This window comes from Nicotiana tabacum, chromosome 23 (assembly GCF_000715075.1).
Source record: "Nicotiana tabacum cultivar K326 chromosome 23, ASM71507v2, whole genome shotgun sequence".
In the NCBI taxonomy this organism is placed as follows: Eukaryota; Viridiplantae; Streptophyta; class Magnoliopsida; order Solanales; family Solanaceae; genus Nicotiana; species Nicotiana tabacum.
In genome coordinates, this window is record NC_134102.1 from 105,981,323 (window position 1) to 106,002,456 (window position 21,134).

Genomic DNA, 21,134 nt, shown 5'->3' on the forward strand with positions numbered 1-21,134 from the left:
AAAATTTTTAAAAATGGATTCTGACCCCGATATCAAAAAGTCAACTCCCCGGTCAAACTTCCAAACTTAAATTCCTATTTTAGCCATTTCAAGCCTAATTTCACTATAGACTTCCAATTAAAATTCCAATCACGCTCCTAAGTCCAAAATCACCATACGGAGCTGTTGGAATCATCAAAATTCTATTCAGGGGTCCTTTGCACATAATTCAACATCCGGTCACTATTTGAACTTAAACTTTTTATTTTACTTTATTTTTCATCAAAATTCCATATCTCGGGCTAGGGACCTCGGAATTTTATTCCGGGCATACGCTCAAATCCCAAATCACAATACGGACCTATCAGAACTGTCAAAATACTGATCCGAGTCCATTTACTCAAAACGTTTAAAGCTCAAATTCATATTTGTTTTCCATTTTTCACATAAAAAACTTTTCGAAAAATTTTACGGACTGCGCACACAAGTCGAAGAATGATAAATAGTGCTTTACGAGGTCTAAGAATATAGAATTAATTATTAAATTTAAAGATGATATTTTGGGTCATCACAACTTGCCCACTTGTTTGTGGGTGATACGGAGTAGAACTTTATGGCGAATGCCATATTTCTCCAACAACTTTGCAAAGGCTTGGTTGCAGAAGTGCTTGCCCCCATCACTGATGATAGCTCTTGGAGTTCCAAATCTGGTGAAGATATTTTTTCTCGGGAAACCAATAATTGCCTTCGCATCATTTGTTGGAAGTGCCACGGCTTCTACCCATTTCGAGACATAATCCACCGCTATAAGTATGTACTTTATTATTATATGAGCTGACAAATGGTCCCATAAAGTTGATTCCTCATACATCGAATACTTCCACCTCTTGAATTGGGTTCATGGGCATCTCATGTCGACGGAAAATATTCCCCGTCCGTTGGAACTCATCACAACTTTTAACCCAGAAGTGTGCATCTTTAAACAGCGTCGGCCAATAAAAACCTCACTCCAATACTTTAGCAGTTGTCCTTACACCTCCAAAATGTCCTTCATATGGTGAAGCACGATATGCCTGCAAAACAGAAGATTGATCTGTCTCGGGAATGCATCTCCGGATCATGCTATCAAGACAAATCTTAAACAAATATGGTTCATCCCAGAAATACATGCGACAATCACGAAAAAACTTTTTCTTTTGCACAAAAGACAAGTCATATGGAACAATACCGCTTGCCAGGTAATTTGTAATATTTGTATACTATGGTGTAGCCTCAAGGCTCGTTGCTAAAAGTTTTTCATCTGGGAAAGTCTCCATGATCTCCTCCACCTCAACCTTCTTTCCCGCTCCTTCAAGCCTAGACAAATGATCAGCAACTTGGTTTTCTGTTCTCTTTCGGTCCCGGATTTCCAAGTCGAACTCTTGTAGCAGTAGCACCCATTGAATTAGGTGCGGCTTTGACTCCTTTTTCTCAATTAGGTACCTGAGGGCAGCATGGTCAGTGTAAACAATTACCTTTGAGCCTATCAGGTATGAGCTAAATTTATCAAATGTGAACACCACAGCTAGCATCTCCTTCTTTGTCACTGTGTAATTTAGTTGGGTGCCGCTCAAAGTTCTACTTGCATAGTATATCGGATGCATGACTTTATCTTTTCGTTGCCCAAGAACATCTCCCACAGCATAGTCGCTTGCATCACACATCAGCTCAAAAGGTTGCCCCCAGTCGGGGGCCACTATGATTGGTGCAGTCACCAGTTTCTTCTTCAACTCCTCAAACGCTACCCTGCAGTCATCAGAAAACACAAAAGGGTGATCTTTTTTAAGCAGTTTACACAAGGGGTTAGCAATTTTTGGGAAATCTTTTATAAATTGTCTGTAAAAATCGGCGTGGCCAAGGAAACTTCTTATTGCTTTGATGGAAGTGGGTGGTGGTAACTTTCCTATCACATCAACCTTTGCACGATCTACCTTAATGCCTTTACTTGACACTAGGTGCCCTAAGACTATACCTTCTTGTACCATGAAATGGTACTTTTCCCAGTTGAGCACCAGATTAGTCCATACATCTTTTCAGCGCTCTTTTCAGATTCTTAAGGCAGTCATTGAATGAGTCTCCCACCTCTGAGAAATCATCCATGAAGACTTCCATTATGTCTTCTACCGTATATGTGAAGATGGCCATCATGCACCTTTGAAATATGGCGGGTGCATTGCATAGGCCGAACGACATTCTCCGGAAAGCGTAGACGCCATATGGACAGGTGAATGATGTTTTCTCTCTATCTTCCGAGGCAATAGAGATCTGGTTATACCCCGAGTATCCATCCAGAAAGCAGAAGTGGGACCTCCCAACCAATATATCTAACATCTTATCAATGAACGGCAGGGGAAAATGGTCTTTTCGGGTGGCCTTGTTCAATCTTCTGTAGTCCATACAAATTTGCCATCCTGTGACTGTTCTTGTTGAGATCAGCTCGTTGTTCTCATTTTGTACCACAGTCATTCCACCTTTCTTTGGCACACATTGAACTGGGCTAATCCAGTTGCTATCGGAGATGGGGAAAATGATTCCCGCATCTAACCACTTTATTACCTCCTTTTTCACAACTTCTTTCATGTTGGGGTTCAGCCTTCTTTGATGTTCTCTGGAAGGTTTGTGGCCATCTTCCAGTAAAATCTTATGCATACAGAAGGCCGGGCTGATACCCTTAATGTCTGCAATGGTCCAACCAATTACAGTTTTGCACTCTATTAATACCTGCAAAAGTTGTTCTACATGCACATCTAACAAACCAGATGAGATAATAACAGGTAAAGTTGAGTTAGGTCCTAAGAAAGCATACCTAAGGTGAGGTGGTAGCGGTTTCTGTTCCAACTGTGGTGGCTCTTCGATCGATGGCTTAGCTGGAGGAGTCTTTCTTTCTTCTAAATGCAAAGACTCAAATTCGAGCTCTCTTTTCCAGAACCCTTGGCCTTCAAGAGCCAGCACCCACTCCGCCAAGTCCTCTCCATTTACTTCTTCTAAGTTCATGATACATGCTGTTAGAGGGTCTTTAGCATTTAGAGTCTTATCTTCCTCCTCCAAAATTACATCCACATCTCCTATCAGAGAGTAGTTAGCAAATTCACTTGGTCGCTGCATAGACTTCTGCATATTGAATGTTATCTCTTCATCGTTCAGTCTCATTTTTATCTCTCCAGTTTCACAATCAATTAGAGCTTTCCCAGTGGCCAAGAATGGGCTTCCCAAAATTATGAGAATCTCCTCGTCAACTCGGCAGTCTAGAATGACAAAATATGCTGGAAACACAAATTTTCCAACCTGCACTAGTACATCATCAAGGATATCTGATGGCCTCTTCACTGTCCGATCGGCTAGCTGTAGTAACATGGATATGGGTCTTGCTATTCCAATGCATAAACTTTTGTAGATAGCCAAGGGCATCAAGTTTATGTTTGCCCCTAAACCACACAATGGTCTAGCAAAAGCATAACTGCCTATTGTGCATGGGATTGTGAAACTCCTTGGGTCTGACAACTTCTCAGTTATGGGTCTCGTCACGATAGCACTACAGGTCTGGGTTAGTGTAACAGTGGCCAAGTCTTGGAAGTCAAACTTGCGAGACATCAAATTCTTCATCATTTTGGCATACCCAGGCATCTCCCTCAATGCGTCAATCAGTGGAATGTTCACTTTGATTTGTTTCAACATCTCCATGAATTTCTTATACTGCTCATCCTTCTAATATTTGGCCAATCTCTGTGGGAATGGTGCTGGAAGTCGCTTCCTTCCTATGATTTGAGTTTTATCTTGCTCGGGCACTACTTCTACTATTGTTTCTTACACAACCTCAGTCTCCTTTGCAACCTCTTTTTCCTTGCTTGTGCTCTCTTTTGCATATTGTATTGTTACCTCAGTTAACCATGTTGAATCATCTACCTCAATGGGTACTGGCACAAGTGTTTCAATTGGTCGGCTTTCGCGAGCAATTTCTTGCTCTAGATCTAGGTCTTTACCATTTTTTAGACTTACTGCCATAAGCTGCTTCGGGCCCTGCTCTTTTGGATTAACATGGGTGTCTGCAGGTAACGTCCCTTGGGGACGATTATTCAGAGTCATCGATATCTGCCCTAGTTGAATCTCAATGCTTTTTGATAGGTGAGTCGTGCGATACTACCTTTTCATGCATCTGGTGCATTTTTTCTTGCATCTGGTGGACCTTTTCTTCCATTTTCCCGCTGGCCCCAATGAGTTATTGCAACATTCCATTAATTTCTTACAACCCATCATCTTGTCGCACTATCTGTTGTTGTTGAGATTGTTGATAAGCTGGTTGTTGATTTTGCTGATTGTATCCCTATTGCCTTTGGTAAGGCACAACTTGACCCTGTGGTCGCATAGCTCCAGGATTGCTGTTATTATTGAACTGTTGTTGTGTTGGTCTATATTGCTGATTTTGTTGCCCCCAATTCTGACCACCTTGCCTCTGTCCTCCATAATTTGCCACATAGTTCATATTTACCTAATAGTTCTGATGGTTACTTTCCGCACTCTACGAGCATACATATGGTTGGTTAATGTACGGTGTACATAAGCCTCATTAGTCGCGTCAACTATGTGTACTTGCTGCTTCTGGCCTGATTCATCGATCTTTTTGGTGAGGATACTCATTTGCGTCATCAGAGTGGCCATATTCTCGGCTATGGAGTTGTTTGGGTCCAAAGCCACTGAGTGAACGACAGGATTGATCGTAGAGTCTCTTGTCATCCATCCTGAGTTTTGAGCCATTTTATCAAGTAAGATCTTGCATTCTCTGAATGATTTGCTCAAAAGTTCTCCACCTATAGAAGCATCAACATTGGCCTTCAAGCTGTCTGCCAATCCCATGTAGAACCTCTGGCCCAACATCTAATCTGGAATGCCATGATGTGGACATTTAACTAGCATACCTTTGAACCTCTTCCACGTTTCTTGTAGTGCTTCTGTTGGTCTCTGCCTAAAGCTCAATATCTTATCAACTTGTTTGGCAGTCTTATTGGGTGGGAAGAACTTGTTCACAAATTGCTTGACTAATTCCTCCCAAGTAGTGATGGAGTTTATGGAGAGTGAATTGAACCAAGTCTGAGGCTCTCCTATCACCGAGAATGGAAACAACAATAGCTTTATTGCTTCCGGTGTCACATTTGGTTGCCTTTGCATGACACATATCGACAGGAAATTTTTCCGATGCTGCTGAGGATCTTCAATGTAAGATCCTGAGAACAGTCCCTTGTTCTGCAACAAATGTAGCATGTTGTTTTTGATTTGAAATGGTTCTGCTTGTATCTGAGGGACTGCAATTGCGGTTGCCAGATTTTTGTGGGTTGTGCCCAATCATACAAGGCTCCTTCTGGCACAAGTGGTGCCACACCCTGATTGTTTGGGTCATTCGCATTATTTCTGTTATTTGGATTTTCTATTACGCCATCCATGTCTGGTTCGATTCGTTCTATTGAGTTCTGTTGTTGTTTGTCCTTCTTATTTGCACGATTCAGTGCCTTGAAAACTTTCTCAGGATCTAATAATGCTTCAAACAATTCACCAGTTCTTGATGAGTTTCTAGGCATGCACCTGTAACACTCAAGACTACAAATGTTAGAATTTCAATGTATTTAGTTTAAAATGAAGAAAATTGACTACACTAAGAATTCTAGCACTTCTTTTAGCTGCAATTAATAACACCGTTAAGTCCCCGGCAACGACGCCAAAATTTGATCACGCCCAACTATGCCCTATAAAAAGGACTAAGCTGTCGTGGCATGAACATACATAACATGGGAAGACAAGACTGTCAAGAAACTATATATAAGGTACGAGCTACCACGCTTCCATGAAAGACTATACAACAAAAATCAGCCGACAAGTCATTCCAAACCATACATAAGTCGACAGCTGTCTATGAGCCCCTAAAGGAACATAAGTGCTGTAACATTGCCGGAACAGGGCCCCGACATACCCATAATGTCTATAACAAAAATGCATACCAAGACCACGGCAAGTCCGGAGAAGGGATCTCGCCAATAACCGCTGAACTGGGTAGCCTATTATGGTGGGGGAGTTGCATTTACCCGTCTATCAGGACCTGCAACACGACATGCAGTGTCCACAAATAAAAAGTACGCCAGTACGAATAAAGTATTGAGTATGTAAGGCAGGAAAACATAAGTAAGAACAGTAATGTAAACAGGGATAGAGAATATACAACTTATGACATCTGGGTACCTCTGAGGCTACTGATATGAAATGCATGATACATACATATATATACACAAACTTTTAAAACATACGCCTCTGTGGGCATCATCATCATCATATCGTACCCGGCCATAATAGGCTCGGTAAAACGTACCCATCCATCATAAGGCTCGGTAGAATCGTACCCCACCATGTGAAGCTCGGTAAAACCCAACTGATCAGTGGTTGCACAATAGGTGCCGTACCCGGCCGACTATAGCGCGGCTCGGTAGAGTAAAATAGATACATATATATGATGCGTGCTGGACTCATTGGAATCACATTTTGAACCTTTCGGAGTAACGTAAGGTCGGTATCCTCTGTACACGTTATTAGGATTAACTCTTCATCAAGAATCTTATAAGAATCAGGAAGTACCAACAACATTGATAACATAAGGATAAGAGAAGTAACATCAACATCAATCGTTCCATAAGAAGGGCAACAATGTAAGTACTGCTAGCTTCTAAGAGTAGAGTATCTTTGGAAGCTCGTTCATTACATTATGTACAATCGGAGTCATGCAAAAGAATGAAGGGGATATCCTCACATACCTTGTATATACTGTCCAACCTCAAGCTATGCAAATTCCATGACTCCTTAGTCTATAAGAAGAGAAATGACACTATCGTTATCGTTTAAGTGTCGTAACTATTATGTATCGACCGCAACCTATTTTACGATGAAACGGACAGCACCTCCCCTATTTGTAAGACTTACCACAAGTCAATACAATCACCAAACAGCCCAAACAACATCAATAATAATCATAGTAAGCCTCCCAAAACAGCCCAACAACTAACAACATTACTACCAAGCCATTCGATATATATTTCACAAGTTCTAGCAACTTGGATAATCTTAAATACATGTAGAGTAAGAGGTTCCTTACCTTTAAATGGAAAGAACAACTCCAATTTGACCTTAATTGTCCACGAAATATCCCTCCAATGCTGCCTCAAGAACAAGGAAGCAAAACTAGCAATCAATTCGGGTTTTGCGGCACTAGAATTACTTTAGAAGACTTGAAATCACCTAGGGTTGATATTAAAAAATTGAGGGAGTATTTACAGAACATAAAAAAACTTAAAACAACCTCCCACACGAGCTGGAACAACACAAAAATCTGCAACAACAGGAAAAACAAGAAACTTACTAGCGCCACGGGATTCCCGACACTTGATTTGTGTTGTTTGCCCTTTGTTTGGGTCTTGGATCATGAGAAAACCTTGATAGAGTGTTTTTAGGGTTATAAGGTCTAAATATACTGAAAATAAGTGACTTAAAATGGGGTTGAGTCATCTTATATATATCCATATGTCTTAAACTGCCTATGTGGGCCCCCATAGAGAGCTGCTTGGCGCAGTCTCGCGAAAACGTGAATATCTCTCTATTTCGAGATCGTATCAATGAACGGTTTAATGAGTTGGAAACTAGACTCATAGATATTCAATTTGGTGAGTAGATCACCCCCTAGTTCCAAGCACATTGGGAGAAAACCATAGTAACATTTGACCTAAAGTTTAAGTAAAATTATAAACATAAGTTGCGACAACTTTTGTCGACTTTTGTTTCATAACTCGCTTGACTTTAAGACTTATGATACGGATATTATATGATTCGAATATATTAAAACATGACCTCTTTGGATAATTAAGAACCTCTAGTTTTACCCGAAAATACGGGTTACAACATCCTTGATTCGTTTAACTTCTAATACTTGTTAACCACTCTTATACACCCTTGTATCGTTTAAGACCAGTAGGATTAACTTCTTATCATCTCAAAGATAATATCTTCTCGGATTTACGTCGATTAATTACGGCGTGATCTAAGGTACGCGAATTTGGATTGTAACCCCCCCCCCCCCAGGAACATTCGTCCTCGAATGTAAGGGTTTATGGGGAGTCTAACTCATCGTGGATTCTGACGGAAATTTCCGGCTGAGTTTCCCCTACAAAATGGACACTAGCCAAACTTGCAAGCAGTTAAACCCAATCTATGGCCTTACAAGACTATACAAAGCATTATGGATATGTACATTATCTGCATATCACCATTTTGTATTAAAAAAAGTATTCACAAGCTATTGCTTACCTCAGAGCCGTTTCACCTTCTAATGTGTCTTGCTTTCCCCCGACATCCTCGTTATCTTCAATCTGGAACAAGTAAGGGTATTTAGACTTCATCTCCTCTTCTACTTCCCATGTCATTTCTTCTGTATTCTTGTTCCTCCACAATACTTTGACGGAAGCTACATCCTTTGTTCTCAGCTTGCGGACTTGATCTAATATAGACATTGGAACTTCTTCATATGATAGATCCTCTGTAACTTGTACATCTTTGATAGGGACGACCCGAGAAGGGTCTCCAATACATTTCCTCAACATAGATACATGTAATACCGGGTGGACAAATTCCAATTCGGATGACAATTCTAACTCATAAGCAACCTGTTCAATTCGTCGAAGAATTTTGTACGGCCCAATATACCGCGGACTCAGCTTACCCTTCTTCCCAAAATGCATAACACCCTTTATCGGCGAGATTTTCAGGAAAACACAATCACCAACCTCAAATTCCAGATCACGACGTCGGACATCGGAATAAGACTTTTGCCTGCTTTGTGCCGTCCTCAGTCGCTCTTGTATCACTTTCACCTTCTCAATGGCTTGGTGAATCAAATCTGGCCCATATAATTCTGTCTCACCGACTTCGAACCATCCAACTGGTGATCTACATCTCCTCCCGTACAGTGCCTCGTACGGGGCCATTTTAATACTGGAATGGTAGCTATTATTGTAGGCAAATTCTATAAGTGCCAGATAGTCATCCCAATTCCCCTTGAAATCTAGAACACATGCTCGTAGCATATCTTCAAGCGTCTAAATGGTACATTCAGCCTGTCCATCAGTCTGCGGATGGAATGTCGTGTTGAGATTCACTTGTGTGCCTAAACCCTTCTGAAAAGACCTCCAAAAGTTAGCCATAAATTGAGCTCCTCGGTCTGATATAATAGATACTGGCACACCATGAAGCCTAACAATCTCCTTGATATACAACTTCGCATAATCTTCAACCGTGTAAGTTGTCTTAACTGGCAGAAAATGGGCAGATTTTGTAAGTCGATCAACTATCACCCAGATGGAGTCAAACTTATCATAAGAGCAAGGTAATCCAATAATGAAGTCCATATTAATCACCTCCCATTTCTAGGTCGGGATCTCTATATTCTGAATCAATCCACCAGGTTTCTGATGTTCGATCTTTACTTGTTGACAATTAGGACACTAGGCTACAAATTCTGCAATAGACTTCTTCATGTTATCCCACCAATACTGATCCTTAACGTCATGATACATCTTTGTCAAGCCGGGATGGATAGAATATCGGGACTGATGAATCTCAATCATAATCTTCTCTCTCAACCCTGCCACACTAGGCACACATAATTGGCCCCGGTATCTCAGTGCCCCATCTCCTCCGATCTCGAAAGCTGTAATCTTACACTACTGAATTCCCTCTCGCAATCTTACTAAGGTAGGATCTTCATATTTCCGTGATTTTACCTCGGCTACCAAAGATGATTATGTTGTATTTTGTACAGTAACACCTCCATCATCAGAGTCTAACAATCTGATTCTCATATTGGCCAACTGGTGAAGCTCTTTGGTCAACCCTTGTCTACCTGCCTCAATGTGTATTAAGCTTTCCATTGACTTATGGCTGAGAGCGTCTGCCACAACATTGGCTTTACTGGGGTGGTACAATATCTCGACGTCATAGTCTTTCAGTAATTCAATCCACCTACGCTGCCTCAAATTCAACTCCTTCAGCTTGAAGATATATTGTAAACTCTTGTGATCTGTGTAGATGTCAACATGGACGCCGTATAAGTAGTGCTGCCATATCTTCAAAGCATATATTACTGCAGCCAATTCCAAATCATAAGTCGGGTAATTCTTTTCATGCTTCTTCAATTGTCTTGATGCATAAGCAATCACCTTCCCACATTGCATCAATACGCACCCCAAACCTATACCCGAGGCATCACAATATACCACATAACCTTCTGTTCCTTTTGGGAGAGTGAGTACTGGTGCGGATGTCAATCGATCCTTTAGCTCCTAAAAACTATGTTCACAAGTATCAGACCACTGGAACTTGGTAGCTTTCTGTGTTAACTTAGTCAATGGTGCCGATATAGAGGAAAACCCTTCTACAACCTGCATATAATATCTTGCTAGCCCCAGGAAGCTGCGGACTTCTGACGGTGTTGTAGGTCTCGGCCAATTCTTCACTGCATTGATCTTCTGAGTATCGACATTAATACCCTCGTCAGATATCACATGGCCAAGGAATGCTACTGAGTTCAGCCAGAATTCACATTTGGAGATCTTAGCATATAACTTATGATCCTGAAGAGTCTGTAATACTATCCGCAAATGGCCCACATATTCCGTCTCTGAACGAGAATACACTAGAATGTCATCAATAAATACGATCACGAACACATCAAGATAGGGCCTGAATACACTATTCATAAGATCCATAAAAGCTGCTGGGGAATTTGTTAGCCCGAACGACATCACCAAGAACTCAAAGTGCCCATATCTTGTCCGGAAGGCCGTCTTTGGAATATCTTTCTCCTTAACCCTCATCTGATGATACCCTGAATGTAAGTCAATCTTGGAGAAATACTTGGCACCCTAGAGTTGGTCAAACGGATCGTCAATACTTGTAAGTGGATACTTGTTCTTTATAGTAAACTTATTCAACTGTCGATAATCGATACACATCCTTAACGACCCATCTTTCTTCCGCACGAACAAGCCTGGCGCACCTCAAGGTGAAGTGCTAGGCCTAATGAAACCCTTATCCAGCAAGTCCTTCAACTGCACCTTTAACTCTCGCAATTCTGTCGGGGCCATCCTGTATGGAGGGATAGAGATCGGTTGAGTGTCAGGCAACGCATCAATGCTAAACTCAATCTCCCTTTCAGGAGGAAGGCCTGGGAGTTCATTTGGGAAAACATCTGGAAATTCATTAACCACGGGGATTGATTGTAGAGTAGGCGGCTTCGCCTCCGCATCCCTAACACAAACAAGATGATAATGTAACCTTTTGAGATCATCTTCCTTGCCTTAAGATAGGAAATAAACCTACATTTCGACGTACCAATGTTCCCCTTCCATTCAATGAAGGGTTCACAAGGAAACTGAAACCTAACCATCTTCGTACGACAGTCAACATTTGCATAGCATGAAGCCAACCAATCCATTCCCATTATCACATTGAAATCAACTATTTCTAACTCAAATAAATTTGCCGAGGTCTGACGACTACAAATCATCACAGTGCAACCTGTATATACCCTTCTAGCAATCACAGAATCTCCTATCGGAGTGGATACTACAAGTGGTTTACTTATCAATTCAGGTTCAATGCCAAACTTATTAGCCACAAAGGGTGTAACATATGATCATGTAGATACTGGATCAATCAACTCATATACATCATAAGAAAACATAGACAATATACCTGTAGCAACATCCGGAGACGATTCGAGATCCTGTCAACCTACTAGAGCATAGGTTCAATTTTGAGCACCACTCGAACTCGGCATTGTACCTCTACCCCTACCACGATATGTCGACTGCTGAAAACACTGTGCTGGAGGTCGAACTGATGAGGAAGAACCAGACACAGATCCAGTCGGCTGAGCCATACCACCACCTCCTCTATTAGGGCAATCCCACATCATATGGACAGGCTGTCCGCAAGAATAGCATGCATCGGAACCTCGATGGCACAGTCCAAAGTGGGCCTTGCCGCACTGATCACAACTAGGTGTGGGGGTCTCGTCTGACTAGTATCCCTATGATATTGTGAGCTTGATGCCCTAGAACTATGACCTGAACCAGAATAGGTAAATCGATCATACTGAGGCCTCTGAAACTGTGGAGGATCACTAGCTACAGGTGGTGCCGAACTCCTCGAAGACTGGGGCCTGATACTGCCTCTGAAGTCATCAGAATACCCTGCAAATCTCGCCCTCTTATGCTGGCCCCTATCTTGCTCCCTATCTGCCCTTTGCTGGCGCTTACGATCCTCTAGGGTCTGGGCATAAGCCTGAATATGGAAAATATCCATGCCCTCTACCAAGGAGGCTGTTGTGCACTCATTTATCAGATGTGGTCGCAACCCGTTCACGAACAGATGCACCCTATCACTCATCTCGGCCACCATATGGGGAGCATACCTTGCTAAAGAATCAAACTGCATACTATACTCTCGTACACTCATATTACCTTGTCGAAGGTTCAAGAACTTATCAGCTCTAGCTCGTCGTATCTCAACTGGCAAGTAGTGACGAAGAAAGGCCTCAGAAAATTCCTTTCACACAGCTGGATGAGCATTAGGACCCCTAGATCTCTCCCAACTATCATGCCAGAAATCAGCTAAATCCTGTAACCGATAAGAAGCCAACTATACTGCCTCCGTATCACTAGCATGCATAACCAGCAATGTACGATGAACCTGATCAATAAAAGCCTGCGGGTCCTCCTTGGGGTCTGATCTGGTAAACAATGGAGGGTCTAGATTAATAAAATCACGAACTCTCGAACTAACCGGTTTATCAGCAGCACCAGTATTCTGCCTTTGAGCCTGAGCAGCTACCAAGCTAGTCAACAACTGTACCGCACTGTGCATATCGTGGTCTATAGTGCCAGACGGAGGAACTGGAGGTACTGGGTGCCTCCTAATATCCTCTGGAGGAGACGGAGAGGTATGAGGCAGCATCTCACTCTGATCCTCACTTTGGCCTTCTCTGGCTGGAGGCACCTGACTGGTATCCTCTCCCGCAGCTGTATCAAGTCGTTTACTAATCGCTTGCTTTCTAGTTGAAGGCATCGCTGAAAGAAAACAAGGTGAGTATTAGATATGAACACTAACGACTCAACTCTATGCACGATCTAGATTCAGGAAGAAGGCAACAACCCTAGATGTCATGTAGCCTCCTGATTATAAATGTGGCGTGCTGCACATCCATAATCAAGACTCTACTAGACACGGCTCATAGACAACCCCTAGGACAGACTTGCTCTGATACCAAGTTTGTCACGACCCAACTGGAGGGTCATGACTTGCACCCGGGTCATACTTATCGTGCACCAACATATATTTTATCTAACCTTCCTTATTATCTTTAAGGGCCGACGAGATCAATATAAATGGTAGATATGGATCATGAACAGCCAACAATGAAAGATAATGGCATGAACATACATAATATGGGACGACAAGACTGTCAAGAAACTGTATATAAGGTACGAGCTACCACGCTTCCATGAAAGACTATACAACAAAAATTAGCCGACAAGGCATTCCAAATCATACATGAGTCGACACTTGTCTATGAGCCCCTAAAGGAACATAAGTGCTGCAATATTGCCGGAACAGGGCCCCGACATACCCATAATGTCTATAACAAAAATGCATACCAAGACCACGGCAAGTCCGGATAAGGGATCTCGCCAATAACCGCTGAACTGGACAGCCTACTGTGGTGGGGGAGCTGCGTCTACCCGTCTATCAGGACCTGCAGCATGACATGCAGCGTCCACAAATAAAAGGGATGTCAGTACGAATAAAGTACTGAGTATGTAAGGAAGGAAAGCATAAGTAAGAACAGTAATGTAAATAGGGATAAGGAATATACAACCTGTGACATCTGGGTACCTCTGAGGGCTACTGACATGAAATACATGATACATATATATGTACATAAACTTTTAAAATATACGCCTCTGTGGGCATCATCATCATCATATCGTACCCGGCCGTAATAGGCTCGGTAAAACGTACCCGTCCATCATAAGGCTCGGTAGAATCGTACCCGGCCACGTGGAGCTCGGTAAAACTCAATTGATCAGTGGTTGCACAATAGGTGTTGTACCCGGCCGACTATAGCGCGGCTCGGTAGAGTATATATATATATATATATATATATATATATATATATATATATATATATATATATATATATATATATATATATATATATATATATATATATATATATATATATATATATATATATATATATATATTCATTGGAATCACATTTTGCACCTTTCGGAGTGACGTAAGGTCGGTATCCTCCGTACACGTTATTAGGATTAACTCTTCATCAAGAATCTTATAAGAATCAGGAAGTACCAACAACATTGATATCATAAGAATAAGAGAAGTAACATCAACATTAATCGTTCCATAAGAAGGGCAATAATGTAAGTACTGCTAGCTTCTAAAAGTAGAGTATCTTTGGAAGCTCGTTCATTATATTATGTACAATCGGAGTCGTACAAAAGAATGAAGGGGATAGCCTCACATAACTTGTATATACTGTCCAACCTCAAGCTATGCAAATGTCATGACTCCTTAGTCTACAAGAAGAGAAATGACACTATCGTTATTGTTTAAGTGTCGTAACTATTATATATCGACCGCAACCTATTTTACGATGAAACGGACAGCACCTCCCCTATTTATATGACTTCCCACAAGTCAAGACAATAATCAAACAGCCCAAACAACATCAATAATAATCATATTGAGCCTCCCAAAACAGCCCACCAACCAACAATATTACTACCAAGCCTTTCAATATATATTTTACAAGTTCTAGCTTCAACGACTTAGCCGCAACTTGGATAATCTTAAATACATGTAAGAGTAAGAGGTTAATTACCTTTAAATGGAAAGAAAAACTCTAGTTTTACCTTAATTTTCCACCAAATATCCCTCCAATGCTGCCACAAGAACAAGGAAGCGAAACTAGCAATCAATTCGGGTTTTGCGACACTAGAATTACTTTAGAAGATTTGAAATCACCTAGGGTTGATATTAAAAACTTGAGAGAGTATTTACAGAACATAAAAAACTTAAAATAACCTCCCACACGAGCTGGAACAACAAAAAAATCTACAACAACAGGAAAAACAAGAAACTTACTAGCACCAAGGGATTCCCGACACTTGATTTGTGTTATTTGCCCTTTGTTTGGGTCTTGGATCATGAGAGAACTTTGATAGAGTATTTTTAGGGTTCTAAGGTCTAAATATACTGAAAATAAATGATTTAAAATGGGGTTGAGGCATCTTATATATATCCATATGTCTTAAACCGCCTATGTGGGCCCCATAGAGAGCTGCTTGGTGCAGTCTCACAAAAATACGAATATCTCTCTATTCCGAGATCGTATCGATGAACGGTTTAATGCTTTGGAAACTAGACTCATAGATCTTCAATTTGGTGGGTATATCACCCCCTAATTTCAAGTAAATTGGGATAAAAATGTAGTAACATTTGACCTAAAGTTTAAGTAAAATTATAAACATAAGTTGCGATAACTTTTGTCGACTTTTGTTTCATAACTCGCTTGACTTCAAGACTTATGATACATATATTATATGATTCAAATACATTAAAACATGACCTCTTTGGATAATTAAGCACCTCTAGTTTTACCCGAAAGTACGGGTTACAACATCCTTGATTCATTTAACTTCTAATACTTGTTAACCACTCTTTTACACCCTTGTATCGTTTAAGACCAATAGGATTAACTTTCTATCATCTCAAAGATAATCTCTTCTCGGATTTACGTCAACTAACTTAAGGCGTGATCTAAGGTACGCGAATTTGGGTTGTAACATTAACCTATTAAGCACAACTACTAAACTTGCACAAATTCACGCAATCAATCTTTAGAAATATTTAAATAACAAATTGGATGTTTACTACTAAAGATCTAGTTATGAAAACGCAGTAATTAATAACTAACTACGAACAGGTTGTAGACAAGATTTGAAATGATCTAAGGTTCTGATCTATCCTATTGTCGGAATCCTTTTCGCTATGTTTCCTATAAATTTGCCTAAGTTTTCTCTACCGATCATGAGCTTTCTGTGTGTCGCAATTCTCTCCTGAGTAACTACCACAATTTACTAGACATATTCTTCCGAATTACGCTAGATGACACTAAGTTACGGCTTACTCGGATCGCACCAAGGTTTCATTATTCCTAATCCCACCTTTAAACCCTCCGTATTGATCCCTCATATACGTTAGGAGTGATGTTGTTCAACAACTACCTAAATATGTACTTTTTTCCGAGTAATACATACTAAATTGGCACAGTCGATTGAGAGCTCTTTAACCAACCATAATCTAAACGTATTTGAATAAATAGAGAAAAAGCTACGACAATTCTACATTAACATAACAGAAAAATTATCCTCCAATAGGTTCCATCAAAACCCTAGATTAGAAGTTTAGCTATTCATACTCATAGTAACAATATCCCAAGTATTTTGCATAAATAAATTACAAAGTAAAGATGAAGAAATATAGAAATCGATGATTTTTCCCTCCAACGGGTGTTCCACGAGCTATTCTTGCCTCCGGACGCAAAAACTCCTTCAAAAGTGGTGTTTAACGCCTATTTATATGTGTAGGAAAAGACCTAAATGACATAGCCCAAGTCCAAGTCAAACAGGGAGACGAAATAAGCCTTCAAAATCCGGATCAGGCTCGCTATGGACCGTGCCTCGCGAGGTAAAACGCGAGATGCATCTCTCCTCAGACCATGCGGCGCAAGACATTTAGCGCGCTCATCCTCGCCTTACCCCTCGCATCGCTTGCTCCCACGCGAGCTCAGAGGCTCACCTCGCCAGCTCTAATGCGAGCTTCTGGGCGTGCTTCGCCTGTTGCTTTATTTTTTTGTTTCTCAATTCTTTCTTTTTTCTTTCTTACTGTTTTCGAGCACGTTTTATATGTTAAATATTCCTTTTGCTCTAATTTCATCTCCAATGTACCTACACATAAAATAGACTCCATTACGCGCAAATAAAGTATAGTTTAGCATTAAAACACCTAAAATATAAGGTAAATAATGTACTAAAATATGGAATTATAGCCAAACATCAGATCTCTTGCACGTATCAGTTGAAAGTTTGAGATATATACATCAATATCTTAATTTGCTATAGTATTATGAAATTTGATCAATTATAGCAAGTTATTATATTAGTTTTTAAATTATCATATCAGAATTGTAAGTCAACTTGATTGTCACTAATGGTTTAACTTGATGGTAAGAAAATTATCATCATTAGTGCACCAAACTTAACTCATTATGTAATTGCTGGATTCTACTCATATAGTCATATGCTATGCTAAAAGCTGATAATCTAAATTGAAAAACGGATAAAAAAAAAGGGATTATTTATTTGGATATTCATTCAATTTTTATTTTATTGATCAAAGTCATCAATATTACTACTTTATGACGAAAATATCAGCCAACATTATTAAGATGTTTCATCGATATATGCACTCCATTAATTTTCACAAATACAAACGTGTTTTGAAACATTTTATGGTTTGAGTAATAATTTTCTTCTGAAAAAGAAATAAAAAAAATTCTCAAAACAAATTCAAGAAATTCCTTTAAAATAAATCCAAACACTAAAGCTAAACAAACAACAACAACAACAACAACAACCACCCAGTATAATCCCTCAAGTGGGGTTTGGGGAGGGTAGAATGTACGCAGCCTTACCCCTGCCCCAGGGCAGGGAGACTGTTTCCGATAGACCCTCGGCTAAAAAAGGTGAAGGACGCCCTGATATCAAGTAATAGCAAGACAAATAATTAGAGAACTAAATCGAAGATAGCAATAGAGAATATGAAAGGGGTACCGATAACAAGTATTAGCAAGACAGTATAATTAGAGAAATAAATTCAAGGTAGCACACGAGAATATGAAAGAAGTACTGGTAGCAAACTACGGAATTATCGATGGCAAGTAGTAACAGAACAAGGCATGCAAATATAGCAAACTAAGAAAAAAAAAAGGGTACCATACTAGCACTAATACTATCGAACTAGAGAAGACAAAGGGAAACGCACGACTACCTACTAACCTTCTACCCTAATCTTCAACCTCCACACCCTTCTATCTAGGGTCATTTTCTCGGTCAGCTCAAGCTGCTCCATGTCCCGCCTGATCACCTCTCCCCAAGACTTATTTGGCCTACCTCTAACCCTCCCCTCACCTCCCAAGGCCAACCTCTCACATCTCCTGACTGGGGCATCTGTGCTTCTTCTCTTCACATGCCCGAACCATCTCAACCTTCCCTCACGCATCTTTGCCTCCACAGGGGCCACTCCCACCTTGTCTCGAATAACTTCATTCCTAATTCTATCTAACCTAGTATGCCCACACATCCATCTTAACATCCTCATTTCCGCTACTTTCATCTGCTGGACATGATACTTTTTGACTGACCAACACTCTGCCCCATACAACATAGTCGGTCTAACCACTACCTTGTAGAACTTACCCTTAAGTCTCAACGGCACATCCTTATCACTCAAGACACCGGAAGCGAGCCTCCACTTCATCCACCCTGCTCTGATACGGTGTGAGACATACTCATCTATTTCCCCATTCTTCTAAATTATAGATCCCAGATACTTGAAACTCTCTCTCCTGGGTAGCACCGCTGAACTTGCACTCCAAATATTCTGTCTTGGTCCTGCTCAACTTGAAACCCTTAGACTCTAGGGTATGTCTCCAGACCTCCAGCCTCTCGTTAACGCCACCCCGCGTCTCATCAATCAGGACTATGTCATCTGCAAATAACAAGCACCAAGGCACCTCCCCTTGAATGTGACACGTCAAAGAATCCATCAGCAGGGAAAACAAAAATGAGCTAAGTGTTGATCCTTGATGCAACTCCATCTCAGCCGAAAAGTAGTCAGAATCTCCTCCTGCTGTCATAACCCGTGTCTTAGCCACATCATACATGTCCTGAATCACTCTAATATACACTACAGGCACTCCTCTAGCCTCCAAACATCTCCATAGAACCTCTCTCGGGACTTTGTCATAGGCTTTCTCCAGGTCAATGAATACCATATGCAAATCCTTCTTCACCGCCCTATATTGCTCTACCAATCTCCTCACAATTTGAATGGCCTAGTCGACCGTCCCGGCATGAAACCAAACTGGTTCTCGTAAATGGACACTCACCTCCTCAACCTCCCTTCAATCACCCTCTCCCATACTTTCATCGTATGGCTTAACAACTTGATACCCCTATAGTTGTTGCAGTTTTGGACATCCCCCTTGTTCTTGTACAATGGGATCATCATACTCTGCCTCCACTCTTCGGGCATCTTCTTCATCCTAAAAATGACGTTAAACAACCTAGCAAGCCATTCCATGCCCTCCTTACCCATGCTCTTCCAGAATTCCACTGGGATCTCGTCCGGACCAGAGCTCCACCCCTACTCATCCTGCACATAGCCCCTACAACCTCCCTCACTCGTATGCCTCTACAGTACCCAAAATCTTGCTGCCGCTCCGAGTAATCCAACACCCCCAGCACAATGCCCCTATCTCCCTCTTCATTCAAGAGTTTATGGAAGTAAGACTGCCATCTCTGCCTAATCTATGCCTCATCCAATAAAACTCTTCCCTCCTCATCTTTTATGCATCTCACTTGGTCCAGATCCCGGGCCTTCCGCTCCCTCACCTTCGCTAGCATGTATAACTTCTTGTCCCCGCCTTTATCTCCAATTTCTTCGTATAAACGACTTAACGCCGCGGTCTTAGCCGCAGTAACCCCCAACTTCTCCTCCTTCCTAGCCTTCTTGTACCCTTCCCTGTTAGCACTCTTCCGTCCCTCGTCTATACTCTCTACTAGCTTCAAATATGCCGCCTTCTTGGCTTTCACTTTTCCTTGCACCTCTTTGTTCCACCACCAGTCCCCTTTATGGCCACCAGAAAAACCCTTTGAGACCCCTAACACATCTCTCGCCGCCTCTCTAATATAATTTGCTGTCATAGACCACATACAACTCGGGTCTCCGCTACTCCTCCAGGCCCTTATAGCCAGCAACTTCTCCCCCAACTCCTGGGCCTTGTCCTTAGCCAATGCACCCCACCTGACCCTAGGTTTACCAGACATAGCCCTCTTCTTCCTCGTCCACCTGATCTCTAAGTCCATAATCAAAAGCATATGTTGGGTCGTAAGATTCTCACTTGGGATGATCTTGCAGTCCGTGCATAGATCTATCACATTTTCGGAGAAGTAGATAGTCAATTTGGGTCTTGGCCGCCATACTCCGAAAAGTTGTCAGGTGCTTCGCCTTCTTCGGAAAACACGAGTTAGCGATAACCAGCTCGAAAGCTTTAGCGTACTCCAGCAGCGAAGTACCTCCTCCGTTTCTATCTCCAAAACCGAAGCCACCATGCACACCGCCATATCCCCCAGGCGATCTCCCAATGTAGTCGTTAAAATCAGCCCCTATAAAAAGCTTCTCGGTGGGTGGTATACCCCGCACCAACCCATCCAAATCTTCCTAGAAGTGTCTTTTAACCTCCTCGCCCAAACCCACCTGCCCTCTCACGACTATCTTAATGTCCATAAACCTGTCATTCACCCTTTTAACCTCAACCACTAGCTCCCTTAGATCCTTATCAACTAAAATGCCTACCCCGTTCTTCCCTCTCACCCTCCCTGAATACCACAACTTAAACCCATCAGTCTCCCGAGCCCTGTTCCCCACCCATCTAGTCTCCTGGACACAAGCTATGTTAATCTTTCTCTTATGGAGAATCTTTGCTAACTCTAAAGACTTCCCTGTTAGAGTCCCTGTATTCCATGACCCCACTCTCAACCTAGAAGATGCCTTACCCCCTCTACCACCCTTCCCCTCTACCCCCCGCTCCCCCCGAGGACATGCCCTCACTCTATCATAGCTCGGCGCGGCCACTAGACCAGCACAAAGCTACAAGCAGA

At 41.5% G+C, this 21,134-nt stretch overlaps 1 pseudogene; it reads right to left on the reverse strand.

The window, feature by feature from the left end:
• Positions 1-4,890: 4,890 nt before the first annotated feature.
• On the reverse strand, positions 4,891-20,339 carry LOC142177320 (uncharacterized; annotated as a pseudogene).
• Positions 20,340-21,134: the final 795 nt, after the last annotated feature.